At 52.2% G+C, this 6,544-nt stretch overlaps 1 long non-coding RNA gene across 1 annotated transcript; it reads left to right on the forward strand.

Moving 5' to 3' along the window:
• The first annotated feature begins 1,054 nt into the window (after window positions 1–1,054).
• Window positions 1,055–3,092, forward strand: LOC132346634 (uncharacterized). The gene is made up of 2 exons (XR_009496551.1): window positions 1,055–2,085; window positions 2,638–3,092. It is a non-coding gene; the product is annotated as an uncharacterized lncRNA (long non-coding RNA).
• The last annotated feature ends 3,452 nt before the right edge of the window (window positions 3,093–6,544 follow it).

The following is a 6,544-nucleotide window of genomic DNA, read 5'->3' on the forward strand; positions in this document are numbered from 1 at the left end:
GTGAGAACTGCAGACCTGCCTGAGGGCTTCTGAGCCTCACTTTTCCCATCTGTATAATGGGAGGATGCTGAGAGTTCTCCCTTCCTAGGGTTGTGGTATCCATGTAAAGCATGTAGCACAGTGTACATGGAGACGTGAAGTTACTGTTAACTTTGGCATATAACAAACTCCATCACGAGCATGCACTGCTTTTAATGATTTTTCTGAGGTTAAAAATTCAGAAAAACCCAAAGAGTAGTACAATAATCACTCATAATCACACAGCCTAGATTAACAACAAATAGCTTTTTGTCGCATTTGGATAAATCTTTTTTAAAATTTTTATTTATTTATTTGGCTGTGCCGGGTCTTGGTTGCGGCATGTGGGATCTTTAGCCTGTGGGATCTAATTCCCTGACCAGGGATTGAACCCAGACCCCCTGCTATGGGACTCTGGAGTCTTAGCCACTGGACCACCAGGGCTTGAAATCTTTTTAAAATTTGACAGCAATATATAAATATGTTCTCCCTTTGAGCAACTGACCCAAATATTAGGATGAAGCTGGGACCCTCTTGACCACTCCCCAAGTCCCACTCTTCCCTCTCTCCCCTGGATACAGCAGGAGTGTGCTCTGTTACCTCTGATGGCCGTTTTTCTCCCAATGCCACTTAATGATGTCACTGCACAGTTAGCCCCACCTCCAGCGTCACCTGCAGAGTCTGCCCCATCGCCCCATGTCAAACCAACACACACCAACTGTGTGTCACCTGTGTGTAGCGAGGTTCACTCATTTATGATGTCATCTGTGCACAGCCAGGCTCAGTGACGCATAAGCCCAGAGTCACTTGCCCACAATCAGCCACAAACAGCCATTTGCCGTCCCAGACTCCATCCATTGGGGCTTCCCTGGTAGCTCAGGCGGTTAAGAATCTGCCTGCAATGCGGGAGACCTGGGTTCAATCTCTGGATGGAGAAGATGCACTGGAGAAGGGAATGGCAACCCACTCCAGCATTCTTGCTGGAGCATTCCATGGACAGAGGAGCCTGGCGGGCCACAGTCCACGAGGTCGCCAACAGTCGGACAGGACCGAGCGACTACCACACTCCATCCACTGCGCCATGTGGTATGACATCACACACAATGTCACAGGACACGGGCGGGCCCCGCCCCCCGCGGAGCCCCGCCCACAGGACTCACTACACCCTGGGCGCGGCTGCCGGCCAGCCTGGGGCCTGGATCGCCGGGCTTGGAGGCCTGGACCCAGGCCCTGCCTCTACCAGCAGGACCACCATTCAGGGGCTCCATCTCAGTGAGCTGAGGAGGCCCGGGCCGCTGCGGAAGCGAGAGCGAATGCAGAGAAAAGGCTTTGTTCTTTGTGGGCAGGTCATTAAGGGGAGCTGGAGCCCCTCTGCCAGCCCCTCCCCTCCCACAAAGGAACAAAACAGCAGCTATTTTTAGATTCGTGTCAAACTCCCTCAGACCCTGGGGTGGGGAGTCCCGTGAGAGAGGCATTTGTGAGGGCTCTAATGAGCGGCAGCAGCAGTACGGGGCCGACTCTCCAGGCAGCTGGCCCCCATCTCCGCCAGGGGAGGAGCCAGCCCCGGATGTTCCTGAGACAAAGGGAGGCCCGAGACAATGAGAACAATGCCCGGGCTCCCGGGTGCCTGCCTGTCGGGGAGCACCCCCCTACTTGTGCGAGGAGGTCCCATTGGGCACAGCGCGTGGGCATGGGGGCGCTCCTTCCCTGGTTGAACGCACGGGGCACCTCACAGGCCCCGTTTCCCTGAGGAGGCTACCTGGGACGAGGGGGTCTTGTGCCTGACAGCTCCTGGGCTCGTGCTACTACACAGACGTCATGTGATGGGCAGTTTTGGGCTCATCCAGCTAAGAAAGAATCCCCGCTCCGAACCCTTAGAGCTGTGTGGATTTGGGCCTCAATTTCCTCACCTGTAAAATGGGAACGATCATTCTCACCTCCCAGGAGTGTTATGAGGAGTCCAGGACGCATAAGTGGGTCCTCAGCAGGCTGAGCTGTGAGCTCCTCGCAGAGCAAGGGCCTCATCTACAACACGGCTGGAGAGCCCAAGACACTACCTGACACACAGTAGGTGATCAGCAAACTTTGTTGAAGAGGTTACTGAAGGGTCCTTAATAGCCTTCCGCCCTACAGGCTTGCCCCAACTTGGGTCACCCTCTTTCCAAGACTTGCCCGCAGGGTCCTTCCTCTTGGAAAGAAATTTGCCCTCTAAGACCAAGTCCCAGTCAGCGGTGTCACCTCCCGGGGCTGGGAGCCCTATATTGCAATGACAGCGCCTGGCCACCAGGGGGCGCAGTCTCTTAACGTTTCCACACCAGCTTGAGTCCTTCCCATCACCACTCAGCCTGGAGCGCTGGAGATGGTACCCCTCACCGAAGCGGGTATCTGTCCACCTACTCAGCCAGAGATCTTGGGGCCATGCTCCTAAAACGCTGTGGAGGAGCAGCATTACAACCAAGACTGTCATCTTGCAATGGTTAGAAAGAAGCACTGTTCAGGTCTGACCTGCTTCTCCCGCATTGCAATGTCCTGCCCTCACAGATTATGGTGACCCATTGCTGCCCCAGGCTTACCCCACCAGACTTCAGGATTCCCTATTCTGTACCCTCCCCTCCACAGCCAGAGAAGCCCAGACCATCAGAGCCAGAAGGTCCTCAAGTTGATTTGAGTGTCTCCTGCCCCATTTTACAGACGGGAAAACTAAGGTCCATAGAACAGACCTCAGGAATACACAGTGAGGAGGTAACTGGACCGAGACCCAAACCTGGGTTCTCTTTTTCAACTTGTGCTGTCTCATGCATGAGCTGTTTCACTGTTGTTCTGTTGTTCTTTAATTGCTAAGTCGTGTCCAACTCTCTTATGACTCTGTGGACTATATAACCTGCCAGGCTCCTCTGTCCATGGAATTTTCCAGACAAGAATACTGGAATGGGCTGCCATTTCCTTCTCCAGGGAATCTTCTCAACCTAGGGATCAAACCCTCGTGTCCTGCATTGGCAGGTGGATTCTTTACCACCGAGCCACCTGGGAAGTCCCACTGTTGTTCTAGGGGAAGGATAAAAGGGGAAAGAACATTTTCAAGGACTTCTTATATTCTGTTCTAGATCTTTGCCTAGATCTGTACCTGCATTATTTGGTTGAATCCTCTGCCAACGCTTTGAATAAGGAGTTATCTCCACTTATGAATGCGGAAAGTGAGGTCTGGTGGGGTTGCCTGAAGTTTCACAGCTAAGAAATAGCAGCAATCATATTTGTCCCTGGAGCTGTCTGATTCCCAAATCCACATACTTTCTGTTCCGTTAGGTTGAACTGTATAAAATTGCCATTCCCAGAGGTCAAAGTTTTTAAAATACTTGGTGTTATATGCTTAAGTTTAATACTATGCCAAAGGGACTGTCTTATCCTAGAGGAAGGGGCCATTAATTGGAATATTCTGGTGGCAGCAGGGGTGGGAAAGTGAGGGGAAGATTTCTTTAAGAGTAAAACACCCTGAGGAGATGACTATTGCGGGAGAGATTCTTCCCTGCCCCGCAAAGCACAGATAAGATTCCTGAAATGGCTGTTGGCTCTAGAGGCTCCAGTTCATGAACTTCTGACCACAGAGGGGTCCTGCATCTTGGGCAGGAGGAGAACTGGAGGGGGGTCTTGAGGGAAGATGTGGCCTCTCTGGCTATGTCAGGGAGGCCCCTTGGAAGAGAGACAAACCTACATGATATAAATTTAGGATGTCACATAATGCCACAGAATATCGTGGCAAGAATGCCATAGAGTGCTGTTGAATGTCAAGGAATGTCGTAAAATGCTCTGGAATGTCAAAGAATGTCACAGGATATCGTGAATTCTTGTAAATGTCATAAATTGTTGTAAATGTCAAAAGATGTCACAGAATGCTGTAGATGGTTGTAAATGTCATTGGATGTCAAGGACCACCTTCCAATGTCATCATAGAATGCTGTAGATGGCTGTAAATGTCATGGAATGACTTAGAACGTCATCCTAGATCTCCTAGACCGTTGTAGGCTGTTACAGAATGTCGGCATCACAGAATGTCATGGAAAGTTCCAGTCAGTTGGAAAAGACTCTGGGTTCCAGGTTTACCTGCTCGTTTTGCAGATGGGAAAACTGAAGCCCAGAGAGGAAAAGGGGCTTGCCTAACGAAGCTCACCCAGATAGTCACTGGCAGATGTACATTCAGCATCTGGAGCTCTGGACTCCCAGCCCAAGCAGCCTCCCTTGGCTGACGCTCATGGGGACTAATTAACCCTGTGATGGAAACAGTGGTGCCCAGTGGGTATTCAGCAAAATTCCCAATTCTGGCTGGCACTAGCCCTATGTCAGAATGGGGAATTAACTCCACGTGTGGGGCTTTCTGGTCTGGAAAGCGAAATAATGAGGTCTTTACACTGAAATCAACAACATTCCTTCTCTTCAGCGGAAAGAGGGTGAGTATGTTGGGGCAGTCCTCAGAGACCTCTCCAGGCCCTGGGCCAGAAAAGGTGCCCCTGGGCTGTCCTGGCAGCCGCTCCTTGACAGCCAGGGACTCAGAGGTGCCCAACTTTGTAGACAACTCTTGGCAGAGGCCCTGGGGCCCAGGAGGCTGGGTGTGGGTCTCAGAGGTGGGGAAGCAAGGGAGGGACCCTGGAAGGGTCTTTGCAGCCAGATGTCAGGCAGGCAGGAAGGATATCACTTTGGCTGAACCGACTGCCCTGAGGGGAATGGAATTCAGCAATAGGAATCCAAAGAGTCCCACTGTCTCGGCAGGTGGATGGATGAGGAATCATGGAGGCAGGTGCCAGATGCAAGTGTCTTCAGGAGATGGTCTTCCTTGGTCTCTGCATCTAGCAGGAGACTTCCCCTGTAATCAGACATGCTCTACTTTCCTTCTCCTGTCCCCAAACCCCAAATCTCTCCCTCTCCTCCCCCACTCTCTCCTTCCCTCTTGTAAAGATCCCCACCCAGAAATAGCTTGTCCCCTCTCCAGGGTCCTGAGCCGGCCCCTTGGTTCTAGAACCATCCTGAAGTTTCCTTGATGCACACCAATGGGCATAGCCCCAAAGCTCTCTGCCCTGCGAGGGGAAGTGAATTGGGGAAGACTCCCAGGGATCTGTTCCATCCCTACCAACACGGAGTCCCCTTCCCCTGACTGCTAGTCTAGGGACCTTTCCAGGCCCAGAGCCAATCCAGGGTGCCCCCCCGCCCCGAGGGGAGAGTTGGTAGTGGCACTGAGCCAGCTCACCAGGGAAGGTCCCTCTGGAAGACACTGGAGCTGGCCCAGGCTGACCACAGACACCTTCTAGCTGAGCCGGGGGTGGGCAGAGGGAGGGGCTTTTGCCCCCCGGGGCTGGACCAGCAGTGACTCAGAGCCTTAGGCACCCACTCTCTTAGCAAAGCCTTCCCTTCTCTCAAAGAATTCGCTCCCTGCAGCTGTAAAAATAACAAGGTCCCAGCAGAGCCTGGTGGCAGAGCTGAGTTCAGGAAGGGGCACGAAGAATGTGCAGGAGGAGCTGAGGGGAGAGGAACTCAGGCAGAGAAGGCCGTGGCACTGGGGGGCCTGCGGGTGACCAAGGGCTGTGCAGGACCACGGGAGGAGCTGTGGGATTGGCCCCGCTCTTGTCCATGTTAATGAAGCTTTCTAGCAGTGCAAGTGTGTGTGCAAAGACACTTCAGTCATGTCCTATTTTTTGCAACCCTGTGGACTGTAGCCCACCAGGTTCCTCTGTCAATGGGATTCTCTAGGCGAGAATATTGGAGTGGGTTGCCATTTCCTTCTCCAGGGGATCTTCCCGACCCAGGGATTGAACCCGCGTCTCATGCCTTCTGCACTGGCAGGCAGGTTCTTTACCACTAGCTCCACCAGGCACATGTGTTTTGGAGACTATACGTCTGCATGTGAGCACGTGTACCTGAGTGTGTCCTCACCCTGGTGGGGTGCTGTGTATATATCCACTGATGGGTATCTGCAGGTCATTCTGCATGTTGGAGTATATGTGTGTAAACCTGGATGTGTTTCCATGGGGATGGATGTGATTGTGCACATGTGTATCAAAATAAAAGTGGCCTTAACAGCAGCCATCAGAGAATTTAGTTTAAAGACAGTGGAGAGCAGTGTTGAAGAGCTCTACCCTGGACTCAGGAAGATCTGAGTTCAAAGCCTGCTGTGGCACCTTGGGCAGGTGATTTGGCACCTGTGAATTTTAGTTTTCCCTCTGTAAAACGGGGACAATACTAGCGACACCCTCATAGGGTTATCATGAAGTTCGAGGGAGACAGTGAATGTAAAAGGGATCTGTGAACTGTAAAAGGCTGACAAGGGGTGGGAAAAGATGGGTAATATGGCTTTTGGTGAGTCCCGAGGAGAAACAGTAATACTATGCAAATCACGTGTGAGAATTGTAGCGGGAATAAGAGAGCAATAGAAGGAAGTGTCAGGCCCTAATAGGGGGAAGTGCGCATGCTGGGGACAATATTTATCCATGTGCCAATGTCAGTGCATTCCCACCCCTCCCCCACCCTCCATCCACTGTTT

The sequence above is a fragment of the Bos taurus genome, chromosome 11, assembly GCF_002263795.3.
Source record: "Bos taurus isolate L1 Dominette 01449 registration number 42190680 breed Hereford chromosome 11, ARS-UCD2.0, whole genome shotgun sequence".
Lineage (NCBI taxonomy): Eukaryota > Metazoa > Chordata > Mammalia > Artiodactyla > Bovidae > Bos > Bos taurus.